The 24,063-nt window shown below is 42.1% G+C and overlaps 1 protein-coding gene across 1 annotated transcript in view; it reads left to right on the top strand.

Annotated features, from left to right (window-relative positions):
• LOC118392701 (neurexin-1-like) overlaps positions 1-24,063 on the top strand; it is a 1,157,590-nt gene that overhangs the window by 179,639 nt on the left and 953,888 nt on the right. The gene's annotated exons all lie outside the window — the stretch shown is intronic.

The raw sequence follows: 24,063 nt of genomic DNA on the forward strand, positions 1-24,063 counted from the left end.
TTCCACAGATCTATGCCTCGACACAATCCTGTCTCGGAGACATTTCCTTCGACCTCATGGCTTGGTTTTTGCTCTGACTTGCACTGTCAACTGTAGGATCTTATATAAACGTGTGTGCCTTCCAAAATCATGTCCAATCAATTGAATTTACAACAGGTGGACTCCAATCAAGTTGTTTTAAGATCTCAATGATGATCAATGGGAACAAGATGCACCTGAGCTCAGTTTCGAGTAAGGTATTTTTATTTTTATAAATATGCAAACATTTCTAAAAAAGCTGTTTTTGCTTTGACATTATGGGGTATTCTCTTTAAATTGATGAGGGAAAAATGTGATCCGTTTTAGAACAAGGCTGTAATGTAACGCAAATGTGGAAAAAGCCACGTGGTCTGAATATATTCCGAATGTATTTTCACTCTCATCTCAGAGGAGCATTTTCTTAAGGTTGATTGTATCTTGAAACACAGTCATTGACCATTCACACATCCACAGATGTGTTATGTTATGGTGATATACAGTAGCTATGGTGTCTGTGTCACCAGTTACTGATTATACAGCAGTGGAAGCTGATGGGTGGAGCTATAAGAGGGGGGCTCATTGTAATGGCTGGAATGGAATCAATGGAACGGAGTCAAAAATGTGGTTTCCGTATGTTCAATGCGTTCGATACCATTCCATTTATTCCATTCCATCCATTACAATGAGCCCGTCCTCCCACCAGCCTCCACTGATATACATTAAAGCTGACACATTTTTTCCTTCTCATCCTGAGTCTGTCATTGGAACTGTAGCATGCTGTAAAATGGCTAAGCTCCAAAGGTACTATGGAAAGACAGATCACTGTGTTTTTCCATACAGTCTTGATCCAGTCTCCCTTTCCTCAGGCCACTAAAGACTTGATATGTCCCAAAACATTCTCTGGAATACCAGAGAGCAGAGAACAACAGACCTCTCAGGCCTGTTTATGTCAGGTCAGACATTTTAAAACAGGCCCTCTCTCTGTGACACTGTTTCTTCGGGGGGCGCTCAACACTAACGGTTCATATACAATACATTTGAATTTACCATTGAATTATCCTCTGGTGTTAGAGAGGCTCCACCAAAGACCTTCCATGCCTGACCCAAGCCCCCGAACCTGGCTTCATTACAGTCAAGAGATGACTCTTTCTCAAGTTATTTCCCTTATCGATGAACCCTGCCAGAAGCCACTCAGAGGAAAGCTGTGGTTTCTGCCTCTGTCCTTGTGGATGGGTGGATTATTAATCTGAAGGGCAGGCGTGTCCCTGGTAGTGAACATAGAAAGTAGTACGCAATTCAAGTTGATTGAATTAAGGTGTGTTGCCATGGGAGTTCAGAGGGGCTACGGAAGGTGTTGCGATATTGTATTTAGAGGTAGGTGAAGGAGTCAAGCGCAGGAGAGCAGAGATGTCCAAGTAACATAATTTAATAGGCAAGTCCACAACTATAGGGTCAGGTACAATACCAAATAAACGCCCACGACACAGTTACTCACGGAAGGAGGAAAAAACAACGCTCCTTAAACTTATACACAATCGGTATATATGTGAAAATAACGGAGGCACAACCTCAACGAGATAATTGACACGGATAATCCCGCACAAAGCAGGCTACAGGGGTAATTGTACGCACAGAAATGAAAGCAGATGAAACCAGGTGTGAAATAACCAAAGACAAAACAAACAGAAAAATGATGGTGCTGGCTAGTAGGCCGGCGACGCCGACCGCCGAGCACCGCCCGAACAGGGAGAGGAACCACCTTCGATGGAAGTCGTGACAGAAGGAGGTAGTCAGCACATGTTGATATCAAATCAAACTTTATTGGTCGTGTACAGAGTTGGGCAGATGTTAAAAAATACATAGTGGGTACAGCAAAATGCTTGTGTTCTCATCTCTAATTGATAACTACCATGTCCTCTTGAGGTGTTGTGTGACAGTCTTTTCAATACTACAGTGTATATTTGTATTCATTTTGGTGATTTAGTGGTTTTGTCTTGATTGCAAATACTTTTAAGCTTTTTTTATTTTAGAACAGTTCTGGCATTTTGAATTTGCAGAATGTTTCATTGGAATCATCTTGTGTAACACATCGCTCGGCTTTGAGAAAAGGCTTTTGGAAACTAATCGATACACTCCAATCTCAGCTCTCACACAAAGCTGACAGAAACCCAAGACATAATACCAGAAACACACCACACCTATACCATCAGGGGATTTTGCTAAATGTTTATCCTCCAATGTATAATCTACCAGAAATGGCTAGAAAGTCTTCTCTCCCTCCTATACTAGTTCATTCTCAATAGCATGATTGTGATTCCTTCATCCATTTTGTAATCCCCTCCACTGGTCCTCATCTCACGGCCACCACCGGGAGGATCCAGACCAAGTCCCATTAACTTCACTTGACTCCTCCGGTTGTAATCGGCTCTGTTGGGTCACTTATGTTTTGCAAGATTTCCCTTGCCTACGGCTAATAGTTTGGAAGACAGAGAGAGTGGTACAATTACTTAGAGATCACAGCAATTCAACCCACAATGCCACCTTTCTGGATTCGTCCGCCATTAGCCTAGCGTTTTTTTCTGTAACTCTGGCGGTAATGCTGAAGTCTCTAAACTTCAGTGGGTGGTTTTTCGCAGTGCCCTGACATAATTGTTATTATTATACATTATTATGAATGTTGTATTGTAGATATGTAGTGGTGTAATAATGTTACATGATGTACTGTTTTTTTTTTTTTTTACATGTTAGTTAAGTACCTTCATGTGTTTGGACCTCTGGAAGAGTAGCTGCTATTGTCACTAAATCAGACACTTTTAGTCTTCCAGCCTCTTTCAATTCATTACAAATTGAATAAGATTGCATTGGTGTGAACTTTATAACAGGGAACCAGGTGTCGTGTCTTTACCATCATTAACTGAAGACTGATAGTTTTTTTCAAAGATTCTCTGTAATTAGTTACTGCGCGATCAACTGATTAATCACGTAACTAAGTCGGGGCACCAAGGAAAAATATTCAGATTACAAAGTTATCATTTCCTAAAATAACTTTTCAGATATTTTTTCTGATCAATTTGTCTTCGAATTAATTAATTATTTACTGTACCTCTAGTTAGTCTCATTCCAAACGTTGTACATTTTTGGTTATCTGCACGAACCCAGTCTTCACTATGAGTCATCCATACATCAATTCTCTTAAATCATTTATTTATTACTAACTAAGTAATTTACAGAAATGCATAAACAAACAAACAAGCAAGGTAAATGTAATGACAGGAAAATGTGCCCTAGTGCATTACGGCTTGTTAGACAAAAAGGGGAAGTGGGAGTCGACTAAGAAGTCACTACAGAGTTAATAATTACAACAATTGAAATTCTAATCCTTTACACATGAACACTCACTCAATGGGGAACAATTGCAATCAAATATATATTTACGTTCAGTGTGTCGTCTTGATCTCTGGTGAAAAATCTGTTTATTTTGTAGAATCGTCCGTCTCTCCCTCTCTCTCTCGGTTGTGGTTAGAGGGGATATTGTTCAGAGTGACATTCGTTATAGAACGGATGTTTCGGCGGTTGTCGTTTTTCGTGTTCAATGATACCGAATTCCTAGCTGCAGACTAGTAATTAATATCAAAGACTTGTTCCCATTCTGTCGGTATCGATAGTCTAAGAGTTTAACCACGTGGTATGGTTAAAAGATTCAGCAATGGTCTACAACCTTTGTCCTCCTAATGGAGAAAACATGGTCTGCAACCTTTAGCCATCTCGTAATTTAGGTAAGCTCGGTCTGCTGATCGAAAACCCGAGTGGGGTTTTATTCGGAAGGGCTGAAGAGGGCTGTCCCAGGATGTCTGACCCTAACTGGGCTCAGGGGCGGTCCTCTGATTTAGTTCAAATCAAAAGGGAATTGTATTTGTCTTCATTAAACAGTCCACAATCCTATTACACAATTATACAAACAGTATCATACTCACTCATTCATCTTATACAACAATTAGATGTAAACCTCATATCTGAGGCTATTATATAAACAGCGTTATGGTAATGTGGCCACACCATCTCCCATGAGCTTCCCAAGTTGTGACAGTTTGTAGCTTGATTCTTCACCGATCTTTTATACTTTCTCCGGAACATGAAATTTGTTCGTACCTCAAGTTCTGTGAGGTGGAAGGATTTCCTTTGTTCTCCATGAAAAACTACTTTACGACCTCTGACCACAGCAGCCTAGTTGAAGGAGGCAAGGGGGAGGCAGGGAGGGGGGGTGGGGTTGCTATACCCAAAGGGGCCAACGTCATGACACAGGGAGAGTTGGAAAAGTTTGAATCGACACAGGCGATTTAACAGGGGATCTAAGCTTGTAAGGAGAAGGGGGGAGAGATTAAGAGATTTGTAGTCTCCCTTCACTGTTCCTTTTTTATTAGCCCCCCGCCCCGCCCCGCCCGGATTCTTGTTCTACGGTCTTGTCTGTTTTTCGTCTGCTAGTCCCCCTTTCAATCATTGTGCTGTCGTTTCTCTCACCTTCTCCGACGCTCTCTGTCTGGTACTCTCTGTCCATCTGTCTCTGTCCATCTATCTCTGTCTTGGACTCCCTCTGTCCATTTGTCTCTGTCTGGGACTCTCTCTGTCCATTTGTCGCTGTCTCCCTCTGTCTCATCTGGTCTCTGTTTCAGCCTCCACTGAGTTCTCCATAGGGACTCCATATGGACAATACTATAGATTATTATTATTATTATTATTATTCAATCACAGCCTTCAAATGTTGATCACTATTTCACAGCAGGTGACATTTAGTGATGAAATTGCGACTTTGTACTGTGGTAGTAATACATCTATAATGTTCCCTCCTGTCTATATTTGGACTGCATAGTATCTGTATTGTGACTGAACATCCCTCTATGACAAACGGTGAACATTACATGTTTGAATGAGATTTAATCAGGATGTTCTTATATATAGGGGATCTTGTCCCTACTCTGCCATTTTGGTCTCCCTGATTCCATTTGTTGGGTACGCCAAGAACCTTCTTCTTCTTGATATTGCAAGATAGCAGTGGGTTTTCCACCAAATGTAATATGGTGATTCAATAGACAAGATGGATACAGATATGAAACAGAAATTGAGCTTCAGGTTGTGTTGTCATTCAAAACCAATAAGAAGGACAAATAAATTGCGGGAATGAAAAACACAATCGGGGGAAAAAAAGTGTCAAAGACATGTTGGAGTATATATTAAAACGGTACACGGGGGACCACGGGGGAAGAGAAGGCAGAACAGTCGAGGAGAAAATGAAATGGTGAAAACACAATAAATTAGAGACAGCGAGGGAGAGGGGGAGAGCGGAGATGCATTTTGTTCACAATGTCTCCTCCAAGCAAACCATCTGCCTGTTCTTCTTCTTCCACTCTTGTATTCATTAATACGTTCTCTTTACACAACAATCCAAAATGTGGGTTGTCTGCTGCGAAGTGTAGGTGTTTGTTTGGCTCGAGGCCAATGTTAACAGACTAAACTAAGGAAGTGAAATGCGGGTGAACGCACATCGATCAAAGGAGAAACGCCGCTGCGCTCTTTGCAATCAAATCAGGGGCGCCCCCGGGTCGAACTTTCTAGTGTTTATCAAAGGGCTAAGCCGTAATCAGTGTAGAGAATTCTGGGTATGATCGTGGCGTATGGGAGACGGGGTGTTCCTGTGAAAGAGAAACTATTGTTTCTCAAGTTTCAAGGTGTTATGATTCAGTGACTCATTCTCTGTTATCTATCTATCACATTTAGAGTTTTGTTTCAATTAATCCAGCGTCATTTAAAAGACATGGTTGCTTCCAGTACATCTGCATGTATGTGATTGTTATGTTCAAAATGTTTCTTATTAATCGTTTTCACTGTCTCTAGGCCTTGGCTCTGCTCATGACACAGCGCTGTCCAAACTTCTCTCCTTTCTTCCCTCCCTTCCTGCCTCTCCTCCCTCCTTCTCCTTCCTCCATCCTGCCTCTCCTCCCTCCTTCTCTTCCCTCCCTCCCTCCACCCTACCTCTCCTCCCTCCCTCACTCCTGCCCTTCCTCCCTCCTCTCCTCCCTCTTCTCCCTCCCTCTCCTCCCTCTCCCCTCCTGCCTCTAATTTCTCATCTCAGAGATAAGCCTTTTGCCAGCTTTTCTTACCCTCTCATCCCTCTCTCTCTCTCTCTCCTTATCTCTCTCTCCCTCCACCATCCCCTCCCTACATCCCCTTCCTTCCCTCCCTCTCGCTGTGCAGAGTTAAGGTTGTCTCTCCCTAGTGGGTTCTTGGTGTCGATACTAATATGTGGCTATCATCGATGAACTGTCAGACCCCCTCTCCTCCGTCCCTCCCTCCCTTCCTACCTCGTCCCCCGACCTTCCAGAGCTTCTATCAGAAATGTATTATACGCCACACTTATGAATGTGTGAGCCTACATTTGAACCTTTTGAAATAACTAACCACGTAGCAGTACACTACTTTTAGGGGTAGTTTTAATTACATGGATTTAATTACTCTTCTTTAATGATATAGCGGAATATAAAACACTGACCCTAATTTTCAACAGTTCTTACTTTCTAATTTGGAACATTTTTGTAATCTTACAAAATAGACCTACATTATATGCAGTGGTATTAGTGCTCACTTATATGGTGTAGAAATCCAATATCTAGCTTATAAAACAATAATTAAGCTATGGTGATATCATGTCCCTTCAAAAAGTATTCACACCCCTTGACTTAAAAAAAGAAAGTTACATTTGGATTTTAAAAAAGTGTCACTGGCCTACAAACAATACCCAAAGTGTCAAAGTGGAATGAATGTTTTTCACTTTTTTTTTATCAAAGTAATTTTTGAAATGTCTTGAGTCAAGACATATTCAACTCCTTTCTTATTGCAAAATGAGTTCAGGAGTAAAACTTAATGGAACAGACAGCATTTGAAGTACTTTGTAGATATGAAACAAACAGACAATTATGATAGCATGCAAAAATATCTACAAGAGGTTTTAAAAATATGTTCTATTTGTCTAAAAAGTCTATGACGTAGCATTGGTAGTCCAACAAATATTGTCAAGTTATAAATTGCAGCTGGCATTGTTTGCTTCCTCCGGCCATTCGGGATACACTGTTTCAGTCTCAATGACTCAATATTTGGGACAAAAAACAAACACACAAATGTAAGTCAAAATAAGGCTGAGTATGTACAATGAAACTCGCAAGGTCATTGATCACAAGTCAGTCATAATGTGGCTAATAGGCTAGTTTATCTATTTATGTAGCCATTTCTTTACCAAGCTAAAAACCCAGAGCCTAACGATAGCAAGCTAGCTGCTGGGAGAATGTTATGTCATTGGACAAGTGGGTGAGTGGACAACTTTTTCCCCCTCCATATTGTTTTAATTAATGTGGCTGCAGCTAGAGATGCAGGTGTAATTTGGAAAGCTATAGCAAGAAATGTGAATCACTTTGCTAGGTCGCTATGCTGAACTTGAACAACTGTTATCATCTCGCTTAGTTGCCAATTCAATGTATTTTCCATCGATCAATTGGGCGGGCAGGCAAGTTCCCATTCAGTTGTCAACGTGGTTTGGGACAGTCGTGCATTAGCAGGCAAACTGCAACAGGACGAGCAGACTACCGTTCCTCATCCATTAGCAGTGCCATTAATGACGACCACCAAGAATCTGAACAAGTTTCAGAGGGTTTATTTACCGTTCCCTCTATAGATTTTTAGCTCATCTCGCTCTGGATAGCATTCGTTTTCGATCTTGTTGATGATGATGTGCATAGGCAACTGAGGGGGGGGGGGAGCCTACCTTTTCATGGTTGTCTGAGCTATAGGATTGTCATGTTCGCGAATGTAAGCGGACACCCGAGGTGTTTACATATCTGCAGAAATCCATTGAGGTGTATTTTTGTTTCTTTTGGCGAATGTGTGCTAGTGATGTAAAGTTGTGCTGTTGCTACCGACTGTAAACACACAGTCCAGTTCAAAATGAATGATGGCAGGCCCGTGTGGCAAATGGATTATTTGCATATAGGTCTACTGTAGCTCAGATTGGCTATGGTACACAGATGTTTTTATTCGGTTTTAATGACTGCAGTGGATATTGTCCAAACACAGGCTGCTGTCCCATATTGCTGTAGGATTTCCACACATACCTTGCTCTGTGTCATTCCCAAACATTATATTAATGTATGAACATGTGAAAATGACCATACCTAAGTGCTTGCTTGTCAGAAAATGTTTTTCAAAGGTGTGATATACTTCCTGGTGGTTTATATTAACAGACTGTCAGTTCACATAATGGGCTCTATTTTCGGCTGGCGTTAAGGCAGCGGTAGCATAAGAACCACATTATTTTGCAATTTCGTCGTGAAAAATTGTTGCACTGGCATTTTCCTGCCCTAACGCCAGGTTTGGCCATTTACCTGTCTTATATCAGCTCGCGTGCGCTCAGATGAGCGGGTGGAAATATTGGAGGTGTGTACTTAAAAACCAAAGTATAGGGATATTTAAGAAAAAAACAAAAGTTGGTTTTAGCGATAACGCATGGATTTTGACAGCGGAAACGCAACCTATCTAGCCATGTTGCACACGGCCCATAACGCACATGGAACAAGCGTAATCCAATGTGCTTTTGGTGCCTGTATACTTCGTATTTAAAACATAAAAAGTTATATTTTGTTAAAAACCAATTATAGCCTCCCTCCCTTAAGCGATTTTTTTTTGTCTGCCCAATGCAATCCGCGCAGTAGTCATGACTGTCAAAAACGCTTTTGGCTCCTGAGACCGCTTGGAAATACATCTTCATCGCCAAAGCTTTATTAATTAAAATGTCAAGTTTGAGAGGAGTAAAACAGTGAGCTGACATTCCCTTTTTACCTATGCATTGTAGGCAGGCCCATGTTATTTTTGCCATGCAGGTCCCGTTTTGGACGTGTGTAAAAACCCCTCCATGATGTAGGCTACGTGTCTATGCCCATCATGAAACGAGAGATGAGTACCTCGGTGAATACTGTTGAACCTTGTATTTAGAAGTTATCTGTAACCTGTAAAAATGGCTTGTTTTCCGTTTCACATATTCAAAACCCAAGCCCTCTCTAAGGACTACTATAACGAAGGCTGGTTCAACAGCAATGCGTGTGTTTTTCATTTCATTATATATTATATATGTGACATAGTCTATTTAAAACAAGTTGTTGGTTTGTTTGGTTTAGAATTTGATTACAATTATTTTTTTTCTTTTTAGGCCTTATCAATAATGAATTGAATTGTGCTTATTGACAATGTTTGTCATGTCCTCGCTCAGCCATAATGTTATTTACAGTAGGCCTTGCCCCTATATCAGTATGAATGCTATTGAAGACATGCAAGTCATTAGAACAGTGTGGACTGCAAATGGTTGAAGACAAGCTATGTGTACATTTAGTTTCTGTAAGCCCTTTAACGCACTGTAACGGTCTAACATTTTAATTGGAGTTGATTCCAAGGCAATACATAAAATACCTTAAATATACAACTTGAAGCAACCACGTATTTCACCATGGAACACGTTATGATTGGCCAGTGAGGGGCCAAGCATCGACACTCCCACAATTTCTTTATTAATCAAAACCCAGCCCCTATGCCCCAACTGCAGTAAGTGTACCGATAATTGTAATAAGTAAAAATAGATCAAATGTTACTGCCACAACCCTGAACCTATAGCACTACCGCTTGCCCTTAGATTTACCATTGTGTTAGGTTTCTTAAAATAGAGCTCAATAAATTGCATGGACTCTGTGTGCAATAATAGTGTTTTGAATGACTACCTCATCTCTGTTCCCCGCACAAACACTTATCTGTAAGGTACCTCAGTCAAGCAGTGAATTTCAAACAAATATTCAACCACAACGACCAGGGAGGTTTTTCCAATGCCTCTCAAAGAAGGCCACCTAAAATTAAAACAAAGCAGACATTGAATATCCCTTTGAGCATGGTGAAGTTATTAATTGCATTTTGGATGATGTATCAATACACCCAGTCACTACAAAGATACAGGCGTCCTTCCTAACTCAGTTGCCGGAGAGGAAGGAAACCATGAGGCCAATGATGACTTTAAAACATTTAGAGTTTAATGGCTGTGTTAGGAGTAAACTGATGGATCAACAACATTGCAGTTACTTAAAAATACTAACCTAATTGACCGAGTGTAAAGGAGGAAGCTTGTACAGAATGTAAAATATTCCAAAACATCCATCCTGTTTGCAACAAGGCACTAAAGTAATACTGCAAAACATTTTGTGAATACAAAGTGTTAAGTTTGGGGCAAATCCAATTCAACACATTACTGAGCACCACACTCTCCATACAGTATTTAAATTATAGTGGTGGCAGCATCATTTACATTTTTATTTAACTAGGCAAGTCAATTAAGAACAAATTCTTATTTACAATGACAGTCTACCCCGGACAAACATGGACGATGCTGGGCCAATTGTAAGCAGCCCTATTGGGACTCCCAATCACGGCCGGATGGTGATGCAGCCTGGATTCTAACCAGGTACTGCAGTGGCACCTCTTGCATTGAGATGCAGTATCTTAGACCATTGCACCACTCAGGAGCCCATGTAATGTAATGGGTATCCTTGTAATTGTTAATGACTGGGGAGTTTTTCAGGATAAAAAAGAAACAAAATGGAGCTAAGCACAGGCAAAGTCCTAGAGGAATACCTGGTTCAGTCTGCTTTCCACCAGACACTGGGAGATGAGTAAACCTTTCAGCAGGACAATAAGGACAATGAGGCCAAATATACACTGGAGTTGCTTACCAGTTACAGTTTTGACTTAAATGTGCTTTAAATTAATGGCAAGACCTGGAAATGGTTGTCTAGCAATGCTCAACAACCAATTTGACAGAGCTTGAATAATTGTTATTATATTTCTGTATTTCATTTTCAATAAATTTGATAACATTTCTAAAAACATGTTTTCACTTTTATGGGGTATTGTGTGTAGATGGGTGAATATGTTTCATCCATTTTGAATTCAGGCGGTAACACAACAACATGTGAAATAAGTCAAGGGGTGTGACTACTTTCTGAAGGCACTGCAAGTGGTATTTAACATTAGTACTGTGCACAAAATACAAAACACAACACTGGAGTACATAACATGCTGTGGACTTCAGCCTGTACAGGCCAGACACATTGCTTTGTCCATCGCCTGTCTGCTTAGGATATGAGAAGTTAAACATGTCAGGAGGTAACATGCTGATGTGTCTTAACCTGCCAGTCGAGTCAGGAGGGAAGGAGCAGTGTGGAGGAGAGCAGGGGGGAGACAGTGACTGACAAGGGGGAGTAAGGGTGAGGTGGTTCTCCGCTCTCCTGATGGAGCCTAATTGTGCATGACCTTTGAACATCTCTCCTGACGGTTAGAGATGCTAGCCCGAGGTGAAGCTTGTTCTGTACCATTTCAAAAGTGGTCAATGTGGGGTTAATGTGAGGTCAATGTGATGACTCGCGGTTGGGTACCTCTAAATTGTATTGAATAAAACAGTAGAATGAATCTTTGATATGGAGAAGAATTGTAAAGGGAAGGGAGACATACGGTGACGATTTTAAAGGTAGTCATCCATTTTAAAATATTTCCCTTCCAATTCTCCATTTCAGATAGAAGTCTACATTTAAAATGGACGTTGATGAAATTGTCTTAATATAGATAGTTCCTACAATAGGATGACCCATGTTTTCTGTCTTACTTCACCAAAGACAGTTATCCTTTGGTTTCCTTCTTTATCTTCTTTATTGGATCAATAACGGTCCTTCAGGGGTGTCAGGACAGTATTGCAGGCATGTGCTACACTGTCAAAATAGATCATCTCTAAACACCAATGAAGTACTCTGAAACACCCAAAGTGGTTCTTCAGCCTGAATATTGGTGTTTCTAAGAGAGTGTTGTGAAAACACGTTTTGGGGTTTCAGTGCATGTAAAAGGTAGCATCAAAACCACAGGAGGCTGCTGAGTGGAGGATAGCTCATAATAATGGCTGGAACGGATTAAATGGAATGGCATCAAACACATGGGAACCACTGATTCCGCTCCAACCATGAGCCGGTCCTCCCAAATTAAGATGCCACCAACATCCTGTGATCAAAACACAAAAGCCGTTTGTCATACAAACAATGGGTTATAGCCTAAATAATGATTGAGGATAATGGCCAAAGGAGAATATTTTTGTTGTGTTATTCCACCTTTATTTTTTCAATGATTTATTTAGACAGATTATAAACAGGAGGGGCAGTAAAATGGTACATTTCATTGACATTTTACCCACTCAATCACTAAGCCACACTATAAGAAATTATTCTTGAAATTGACAACAAAAAACTGCCAACATATACAAAATAAAAATGCTTGCAGGTCATGCTGAGCCCATGATCTGGTGTTGATGCACCTTGATTAAACTGATGTCACCTCTCTCCCCACCGAAGACCAGGGTTCAGTTCCCTGCTTCAACCCTTCAATCTGTTTTTCCCACTTCTCTGTCATTTGAGAAGTGTCAAAATATTTTTCAATATTTATTTATTCATAGTGGACAACACATTAATCAACATCAATAGTACAATAATGTGTAAGTCCTTTCAATGATTTGTTCATTTCATTTTACCAAACATAATGTAAAAATAAATCCAACTTAATATAAGTATCTTTCATGAGGATAATCAAAGAAAGAGAACATTGAGTGATTGAACTCATTGGAAGTCTGTCACGACTTCCGCCAAAGTCGGCTCCTCTCCTTGTTCGGGCGGCGTTCGGCGTCGACGTCACCGGCGATTTCACACCACCAAGGAGTCAGCAGGAGCAGGTACCCCGGTTAGAGGAGTCGAGGAGTGCGTCCAGGATCACTCTGCCATGTTACATCATCTTGGTGCCATGATGGATCGCGTTGTTCAAACCATGGACCGCTGGGAGAGACAGGGAGTCTCCAGTGCCTCAACCAGCGCAACTGGGGTTACCGCTACCCGTCCCGTCCAGAGCCAGTCCCAGTGGGAGGCATCTCTCCCTTCCCAGGGAGTATGATGGAACGCAGCACAGTGCCAGGGGTTCCTTTTAAAACTGGACCTCTACCTGGCCACCGTTCATCCAGCTCCCTCAGGAAGGGAGAGAGTGGAGTGGGCAAACGCTGTGTGGGGAGAAGGAGACGTGGCGTTGGACCACTTTGAGGAGTTCCCGTCTCTGACCATCCGCCCAAAGGTAGAACGGCTCTTCCATTTGAGGCAGGGGACGAGGAGCTCCTAGGAGTTCGCCCTGGAATTCCGGACCTTGGCTGCCGGAGCAGACTAGAACGACAGGGTGCAGCCTGCGCGACGAAGTCCGACATGAGCTGGCCTGCAGGGATGCCACCATCACCTTTGACCAACTGGTGGATTTGTACATCCGGTTGGATAACCTGCTGGTCACCTGCGGATGTCCATAGGGGGCTCTGTCGGTTCCATCTTCCAGCAGCCCCGCTCCTGTGCCCATGAGAGGGAGGGGCTGCGCATAGGGAGGCTGGAGGAGGGGCCATTACGTGCACCATCTGTGGCCGCAGAGGGCACACTGCCGGTCGGTGCCGTGTCGGTCCCTCTGGGAGTCGAGGCAGCAGGCAGGGCACTCTGGCATCAACCCAGGTGAGTCTGCACCACACTCATCGAGGGGGTCCCGGCGTACTCCGTTCATTCCATCCTGGATTCAAGGCGTCGGGCGGGGGGCCTTTTCACCGTCGCTGGCCGGATCGCCCTGCACCTCGCCCTCCGGGTCGGGGGTTGGGGGGGTACTGTCACGACTTCCGCCGAAGTCGGCTCCTCTCCTTGTTCGGGTGGCGATCGATGTCACTGGATCTCTAGCCATCGCCGCTCCATGTCTCATATTTCCGTCAGTTTTGTCTTGTTCCATACACTCAGCCTCCAGTACACACCCTTAACAAAGTCTTTGGTTTTTAAATTACCTTGCATTTCATATCTTGAAACTTGATGTTTTTAGAGGATTGTGGGTAATTCATTTTTAGATTTTTGATTATTTCACACAATGTTGTATACATGTTTGATGAACGAAAAGTATATTTATATATTAGTATTAAGCTTGTTGTGCCATGAGGTATGATGAATGGACCGCTTTCCAGTTCATGATTGTCAGTGGAAGATGTATAGAATCCTGAATTCTTGCCCTTCAACCTCCAGTTAGAGCCGGTGGTGTGAACGCTTTGCTTGACAATACCTGCTAAAATGGTATAAAATTGTAAAAGATCAAATGCATAAAAAAAAATGTAACAATCAAGACACTACAGAAAAAGTGATCTAATTTTGCTTGACAATGGTGTTTATAAGCTTTAGAGAGAGGAATCTTTACCAAAAGAGAAGGTATCTAATTATGCACTAAACAGGACTCAACCCTTTCTCTCACTGCTTACCAGTCCTTCACAAGGTGTTGTATAACACACCATGTCATGTTTCAAAACATTTCAGGATGATGTGTTTCAACAAGGTTTTGTCTCCTTTAAGTTGGTGGCAGCTCAGTTGCCACTAGTTTTAGTGTTACTAAGCAGATCATTTTAACAGTGTACTGCACTGTACTGTATGTCCAAATGTCCTCATTTGAGTGTGACTGACTTCTGTGCTGCTTCCCCCTGTCGCTCAGTGGGAGGTTGATGAACCCGTGCAATTAGGCCTTCAATTTCACTGATAACATGTTTCATGGAGGGATGAAGCGAAGGAGTTTGGGACTGACATGCTGATACTGTATGAAGTTAAACCCTTCTGTTCTTTCAACTTCTCTTCTTTGGCTTTCTTAGTTTTTTTTGTTGCCCTTGTTCTAGTCAGTGGAAATATACTGTGGAGTATCTGCATTGAAATTCCACCTCAGTGCACCACATGTTAGCTGCCAAATGTTTCAGTAGTTTATGATAGGAGCTTCTCATTTACATTTAACACGCTACATGTAATCCAATTCGCTGTTCGTTATCGTTGATAGGTAACGTTTATGAAGACGGAGCATTTTATGATGCACAGTACTCCTTGTCTGTCATCATCAACATGCTATACTGTAGTTACGGCTCCTACCTCAAATAATACCAATATTTTCAGTCATTTAGCAATTGTCCTTATAATTAGTTAATCCAATCACATCTATTTTTTCTCATTCGGCTCAGTTTGGAATCACCGGGGGATTTGTGTTGTGTTACGAGGACAGGGATATGCCTTTCAGATGTCATTTGTCCAGGTTTTCCTAATATTCAGACAAAAGCTACCGAGTTAACTTAACTTATCTAGGTCATTTTTAAAGGAGGATTAAGGAAATACTATTAAGGTGCTTTTTCCTCACAAGACGTAGCCCTTATCCACCTCGCCTGCTCCTGTTGTCATCTCAAAGCCGAGGACATTTGGTTTATTTCTTAACCCACTTTTTCACACTCCTGTGGCTCTGCAGCAAGTCTGAAAGGTTTCTCAATCGTGCCTGGCATCCCCTGCTGTGGTTGACAGCATTTATCTCATCTGTGTCACCTGCTAATGTAGCAGCGAGCGACAACCTCTCAAAGCGAACAGACATTTTGAAAATGCCCCACCACAACATGCTGCTATGTTGTTCAATGCTTGTTCATCTTTACACTGATCATTTACCCTGTCAGGGAAAGCAACTGTTTCTCTGTGCTTCAAAAGCTGGACGGAGAGGGGGGAAATGTCAGTGTCTAAAATGGATTTGTTACTTAGCAGAGCACCCGTCATCTATTTTTTTTTGAATGATGTTGACACATGAATGATATTATATTAGAAGTCAAAACGAAGTTAAAATAAATGCTCAATCTCCTGAAATCAAATGTCATTATGTAAGCTATGCTGTTGCGCGTGTTCTCTCTCTCTCTCAAGCCAGGGAAATGCTTGCTCGGTTAAATAGTGCAGACACATTTACGCTTGACAAACACATGGTTAAATAGTGCAGACACATTCACACTTGACACACACACACACACACACACACACACACACACACACACACACACACACACACACACACACACACACACACACACACACACACACACACACACACACACACACACACACACACACACACACACACACACACACACACACACACACACACACACACAGCAGACACATAATGTGGGAAACCTCCGGCAGCTTGTCAGTACAAATACACCTTAGGTGTCTCTATCCTCTCTCTGGGGATTCTGAACATGGCCCCAAATATTGACACTGCCTTCCAGCCTTTTGGATATACTCCCCAATGAGCTTCCTGTACATAGGGCTGTTACGGTGACCGTATTATCACGAGTCATGATGGCAGTCAAATTCCACGTGAACATTTAGTCACGGTAATTAAGCTTTTCCAAGCTCTGATGCTGCTGATGATCATTAGTAGCCTACTTTCACTTGTAACCTGTTAGAAAGACCCGATCACATGACGGAGAGCAATTTGAATGAGAGGTGTTTCGGCAAGCAGTCGGGAGAAGGAAATTATAACTATTATATTCAGCCCAAGGGCACAACGGCTACTGGCCACAAAAGGCATGGATTTTTTTAGGGGGCATTACGGTCACACAAAAGGGATGGATTTTTTTAGGGGGCATTACGGCCACACAAAAGGGATGGATTGTTTTAGGGGGCATTACGGTCACACAAAAGGGATGGATTTTTTTAGGGGGCATTACGGCCACACAAAAGGGATACAGCTGGGAAATTCAAGGCATTCTCAAGTGCTTGTCAAATTGTGAATGAGAGACTGATGAAGTGTGTGCAGCCTGCGCAAAAAAACTAAGCAGAGCTCATGTCTTTCATACAACTTTTTTCATATACTCTTTAGAGTCGCATCATGCAGCCTTACAATTGATTAAACAAAATCTAAAGCTATAGCCCAACATTTTGTATCTGTCACGCCCTGACCATAGTAAACTGTTTATTCCCTGTGTTGGTTGGGGCGTAATACTGACTTGGGTGGGTCATCTAGGTGGATTTGTTAAACTGTTTAAAATGTTGATGTTTCAACGGTCTTCGTCAGATGCTTGTGGAAGCCAGGAGATGCTACATTTGTTTATGTTAATTAACGGCCAATTACTGTGAAAATGGACGTTATTTATACCACTGTTTATGTAACAGGCAATTCTGTAGGGCAGCTAAATAAGGCTGACGTAAGTATTTCAAATTGGAAAAAAAAAATTAGTGCTAAATACATAGAAAAACGAGGCAATGCTAATATGTGTGAAGAGAAAAAGGAAGAAACAGTTGGCAGACCACACATGGAAGAGGTTTCAGAGACTTGGCTGTTAGGTGTACAGCTAGGCAAAAGTCTCCCTTGGTCATCACACATTTCACAGCTCTGCAACAAAATCATTGGCACCTCCTGTATGCTCAGAAGAATTGTGAAATATATGCCAGAGCAATTTTTTTTTTCTTTTACAAATCTCAGATGCTCTCATCCATAGTGAACTACTACCCTGTCGTGTAGAGTAATGCAGGTGTTGGTGGCCTAAAGGGACTGCAGATAGCTTGTGCTAAGGCAGCCGGAACGGTTCTGCAACGTGGTTACCAGAGGTCTTCCATAGAATTACACAATGCACTCAAATGGCCGACTATCATGGAAATTATAGAAAATGTGTAACTCCTAATATGTATAGGTAACATGAATGTGTAACATGAATGTGTGTCTTTGTTTTGTGTTTTTGTGCTTCTACCTTGCTTTTGTTTTTCTCATTTCTGTATGTTTTTTGATATTTCTTAAGGACTCTTAGAAGACTAGCCCTTGGGCTAAAAGAGATCCAAATCAAATCTAAATCTGAGCAGGCTCATTTCTGAGTAAAGTTATTGTTACACTTTACTATGTTCTAACTCCACAGACAGTGATAACTCTCCAGATGGCAGACTGTCTTGTGCTCCTCCGTTTACCGGTTCTCTGACCCTCTTTGCTCCGTCTCCTCTCCAGTCGACTCGAATGAAGAAAACTATCATATTCCGCCTAATTAGTGTATGTCCAATTAGGAAATGTTTCAGAATCGCTCTTGTTATTGTGTCTCCACTACAGAGAGCTGTTAGCACCCTGATGAAAATAACTTCCTACAACTGACTTACTCAAACTCTATTGAGTGTCTTACACTGTGAACAGAGCCCAGGACCAGCTTGCTTAGGGGACTCTTCTCCAGGTTCATATCTCTGTAGGTGATGGCTTTGTTATGGAAGGTTTGGGAGTCGCTTCCTTTTACATGGTTGTAGAATTTAATGGCTCTTTGCTGGATGTTGATAATTAGTGGGCATCGGCCTAATTCTGCTCTGCATGCGTTATTTGGTGTTCTACGTTGTACACAGGTGATGTTTTTGCAGAATTCTGCATGCAGAGTCTCAATTTGGTGTTTGTCCCACTTTGTGAATTCTTGTTTGGTGAGTGGACCCCAGACCTCACAACCATAAAGGGCAATGAGTTCTATAACTGATTCAAGTATTTTTAGCCAGATCCTAATTGGTATGTTGAATTTTATGTTCCTTTTGAAGGCATAGAATGCCCTTCTTGCCTTGTCTCTCAGATCGTTCACAGCTTTGTGGAAGTTACCTGTGGCGCTGATGTTTCTCTCTCACTCTCTCTCTCTCACACTCTTTCTCTCACTCTTTCTTTCTTGCTATCTCACGTCTTTTCTATTTTAAACCAGTATTGTCTGTTTGTAATATGGGAGTTGAAGAAGATCAAGGCTACTTGTACATGCCACTCAACATGAGAGCTCGTCACAATATCATTTTTGACAGTGCTTGTTGCTTGTAGAATTTATTCTATTTTTCCATGTGTGAGAAAGCATGTGGGTGACTGTTTGAGAGAGACTGAGTCACACGATATAAAATAAGTCAGATTTGAAATGTAATTGTAATGAGAGGAAACTGGTGGGAGATGACCTAAGACATATTCAATTAAAGATCACTTGTTGCCTACAAAGGGGTGGGGGTGGGGGGGGTCATAGCTTTGTGGCTTTGTGTTTCTCTGTGTTTACCTTTGCTGAAAGAAATTGAGAACATTCATGTCTCTGCCACATGTGACATCGGGCTCTAGTTGCTCCATTTTGAAATGATCAACTCACAGTCCAGCACTTCACATGGTCACTGAACTCTGAGTGGCTTTTCACATTGCAGGTCTCTAGTGTGACCTACCATGGGGCTGTGCTGTGTTCCTGTGCGTTCCATATTTGTATGTTTACTGTTAGGCTATGTGGTGTTGGTGTGTGGCTGCCATGGGTTTTTAACTCTCACAGTGAGGGTGGGCCTCAGTGCTTCTGCTCCTGAGCTGACCAAGGACTAAGAGCTTGCAGTGCTATTGTGTGTTATGTGTAGTCTACAACACACTGCTGAACAATCACAGATCATTGCTTTTTGGAAGTGATATATTTTCTTCAGTACAGACCACATGTAAGAGATGGCAAAAGCTCCTTACACATGGCACCTCCTGCTGTCCTCACCAGCCTTTCCCCCAGTGTGAGCAGTCATGGTCGAGTTCCTTCCTGACTACTTTGCAGCAAATACCAGAACTTACAACCTCTGGATAGGTTTTTAAGATATCATCTAACCACATTGTATGACATAGCAATCTGATACCCGACTGCACAGTTGATGATGTGGTACGCAACCATTGAAGAAGACCAAAGCCTAGCGCCTGATGAGATAGCAAAAGCTCAAGCTGCCCAGCTCGGCATAGATAACATTTTCGGTGAAAATCATTCACAAAGAGATTCCTGCAAAAATATTATTTGAAAATGAACGCAATGCAACGCCTGCATGTCTAATTGGGCAGGAAGTCGACCATATCAGAGAGGAAGAGGTGAAGCGAGAGGGTTTTTCTCCTGTCAAAATCTGTCCAAGGTAAGCAGAACGATAAGCAGACCATCTGCCTTCCCTCCTTTGGGACAACGACTCCCATTGTCAGGGCTGAGACAATATATACAGGATCTTGACCACAGGAGGTTGGCGGCACCTTAATTGGGGAGGAAAGGGCTCGTGGTACTGGGTGGAGTGGAATCAGTGGAACAGTATCAAATACATCAAACACATGATTTGATGCCTTTCCGTTTACTCCGTTCCAGACATCATTATGAGCCGTTCTCCCCTCAGCAGTCTCCACTGATCTCGACCATGCTCTCCTTCCAATGTTGCTCCCAGCCCTCAACTGTGGTCAGATGTGCAGTGGAGCAGCTGCTGTCAATGAGATCGTTAGTTGCCACAGCAACACCCTATAGCCTTCAGCATAGTGAATAGGGAAGTGAGACGAACACTTAAACTGACCCCAACCCCCTGAAGACGCGTATGCAGTATGTAAGGAAACGTTTGAGCTGTGGGGAAATATCTGTGATTCCAAAAGTACCTCTGGGTATCAATTACTTTGGTAAGGTAGAACTAGGGTTACATTGGAATTATAGACATGCTTGTACGACTTGCTTGTTGACTTTCATCACCAGTTCTTTGCATGATTTCTATACTGTACAAAGTAGAATAATAGTAATGGAAAGTTTATTATCTTCTTGCACACACGTGTTCCTCTCTCCATAGTAGAGATGGAATCAAATCAAATGTATTTATATAGCCCTTCTCAGATCAGCTGATATCTCAAAGTGCTGTACAGAAACCCAGCCTAAAACGCCAAACAGCAAGCAATGCAGGTGTAGAAGCATGGATAGACACAAGGATAGACACAAGTCTGTTTTTCCTCCAAAGCCACTTGGGAAGAGTAAAGAAATCCAACATCCTCTTGTGTTTTTGTAACAGCCTGCATCTGTATTCTTTTAGATTCATGTTTTATTTGTCTATTTGTGGTGTTGTACTCATTTGACTTGGGGAGTGAAAAAAGAAACATCCCAACTAGAGGTCGACCATTATGATTTTTCAACGCCGATACCGATTATCGGAGGACCAAAAACCGCCGATACCGATTTAATCGGCCGATTTATTTTTACTGTTGTACTAGTGACAATTACAACAATACTGAATGAACACTTTTTTAACTTAATATAATACATCAATAAAATCAATTTAGCCTCAAATAAATAATGAAACATGTTCAATTTGGTTTAAATAATGCAAAAACAAAGTGTTGGAGAAGAAAGTAAAAGTGCAATATGTGCTACGTAAGAAAGCTAACGTTTAAGTTCCTTGCTCAGAACAAGAGAACATATGAAAGCTGGTGGTTCCTTTTAACATGAGTCTTCAATATTACCAGGTAAGACGTTTTAGGTTGTAGTTATTATAGGAATTATAGAACTATTTCTCTCTATACGATTTGTATTTCATATACCTTTGACTATTGGATGTTCTTATAGGCACTTTTGTATTGCCAGTGTAACAGTATAGCTTCAATCGGCATCCAAAAATACAGTTTCCCGATTGTTATGAAAACTTGAAATCGGCCCTAATTATTCGGCCATTCCGATTAATCGGTCGACCTCTAATCCCACATGAGTCCTATTTTCAAATCGAGTTTGGGCTCTGACGTTATTCTGGCCATGATCCCATCTGACTCCCCCATTTTTAAACGTCTGCTACTGCGGTAGCCTCTACGGATCTGAGAGTGGAAAACTCCTCTCCTATAGGTTTCTCTATTCCCCATAAGCAGAGCTCAGCCTTTCCCATCCATAAGGTTGAGTTATTTAGCAGACACTCTTATCCTGAGCGATTAGTGTTAACTGCCTTGCTCAAGAGCACATTGACCTATTTTTCACCTAGTCGGCAGTGTGACTTTGAACCAACCTTTTGGTTACTGGGCTCTTGAGTGGGCTTCTGAATGGCACAGGAGTCTAAGGCACTGCATCTCCGTGTAAGAGTCATCACTGCAGTCCTCGGTTCGAATCCAGGCTGCATCACATTCAGCCGTGATTGGAAGTCCCATATGGCGGTGCACAGTTGGCCTGGGTCGGCCGTCATTGTAAATGAGAATTTGTTCTTAACTAACTTGCCTCGTTAAATAAAAAATACTTTCTTTCCTGTTCAATCCAAAATATGTTCTCTCGTCTAGTTCCAATGCCTATAAAACAGACCATAATCACAGCATTTTATATGAATAATGATCTTAATCGTTTACTGGAAGGATCCCCTCTCGAGGCAGCATGCTATTGGCTCTCAGGGGAGAGGGAAAGTCTAGCTCCGGTGAAGTGAGAACAGCATCACAAAAACACACTATCATCTCACAGTATCTAACCTGAAAATTGTCATGTAATGTTTGTATACAAGCCCAGTGGAGTGTCCGATCCCTAAAGGGCACAGACTTGCTCACAATGCATTTTTATTAGGTGCAGAAATGTTAGGAATGATGTTAATGCTTGGCTTTTTATGTATCTCTCACTATTCTCAATGGGGGAACCCAGCTTCCCGAAATAAGAGCTTCCCGCTTGACTATCTTTTATCGTCAGATCCTTCACTTTCATTCCGTGTCATATTCCCAGTAATTCCCTAAGCAATGTTAACTCTACTGTTTGAAAAATAAAGTCTACTGAGGTTTGCTGCTCCATCCACTTTTGGACAACGGGATACAATCCACATTAACCGTCTCCGAGGAACATTTTTACACAGGCCCCATAATTACTTGAGCGATGAATCGTGAGTTTGGAGAAAAAGGGAGCCATCCCTTTCATGCTCTGCCTGCCTTGAACAGAGACTCAGAGGCTTTCGCCGAGTGTGTCTCTAAAAGATAGGATAGTCAAGGCTGAGAACCATCCAAATCAGAGGGGTGGGGTGGGGGGTGGGGGGGTAGAACCATGGCCAGACATCATAACAATCATTACATTAGACAACCAAGCTCTGGCTTAATCTCTGGTGTGGAATCATGCATCTCTCTCCATTGGCTAGCCACGTCTGGGTTTGTCGGCAGGTATCCTAGTGGTTAAGAGCATTGGGCCAGTAACTGCGCAGGTGCCGGTTCAAATCCCAGAGCTGACTAGGGGAGAAGGTGCCAATGTGCCCTTGAGCAAGGCACGTAACCCTAAATTTCTCTGGTTAAGAGTGTCTGCTAAATGACTAAAATGTTTGCTCTCTTGACCTCCTGCTTTACAGCAGCTGCCTGCCTCATGAGCAGCATTGTGGGTGTTCTAATCTGAGAATCAATGGGGAGCGGCGGAGGAGTTCTAAGGGATCCTCTGGTGTCAGAGGGGCCCAGGCACAGGCATCGATTGCCTTTTTACGCCAACCCACCCAGGCTCTTTGTAGCCTTTCTCTCTGTATAATGACAACATAGAATACTATTTCAATGAGAAGACCTTGTAGATATTTCTCCGGGGAAATGAATCGTACAGCAAGTCATTGAATGACACAACAAAGGATGCATTTGAGGGAAGCGGCTCTGTACAGATGAAAACAGATAAACACTGCATAGGTACATTATTATGTTCGTAGGAACCGATCAAGCCAGTGCCGCACAGCTAGCGTCTAGTGAAGATGGATAAGTGGACATTGATTCGGATCTGTTCACGATTAGTATACTGGACGAATGCAGTCTGTGAAATGCAGTTTTTTGAGAAACGTGCACTTTGTAGATGTGTAGTGGTTGACCTCGTCTTGCACCGGACGCTCTCTGTGGAACCGCGCTGGGGCTTCAATGGCACGTTGCAGGTTCCCAAATGGCCGCCGTGCCATGAAATCATGAAATCTTAATACTAAAAGTGACGGTAAACAGCACTTCCTGGTCGTCTTGCCATACACAGGCTTTCACTATACATAAAAAATACATTCAATTATACTAAAATAAAGGCACAAGCACGCAATGTACCAGCTAAAGTTGATTATGATATAACAAACTATCGCTAAGGCCCGGGCCAAGTAAAAGATCAAAATGTTCAACTCTCCATAGGGTCTGATACAGTAGGAGGCTGGAGGCTTTTTCCATGAATGTGTAGTGGATCTTTGATTATGTGATGATGATCCTAGAGAAGCATCTTTCTTACAACTGGCTTCCTCTGACTCTCTCTCTCTAGATCATGGAGTTGGAGAGATGTCATTAGGGAGGTTGCTCTAACTCGATTCAGCACTTTTGTAATAGAGTGGTTAAGATGTTGAG

Source organism: Oncorhynchus keta, chromosome 13 (assembly GCF_023373465.1).
Source record: "Oncorhynchus keta strain PuntledgeMale-10-30-2019 chromosome 13, Oket_V2, whole genome shotgun sequence".
Classification (NCBI taxonomy): domain Eukaryota; kingdom Metazoa; phylum Chordata; class Actinopteri; order Salmoniformes; family Salmonidae; genus Oncorhynchus; species Oncorhynchus keta.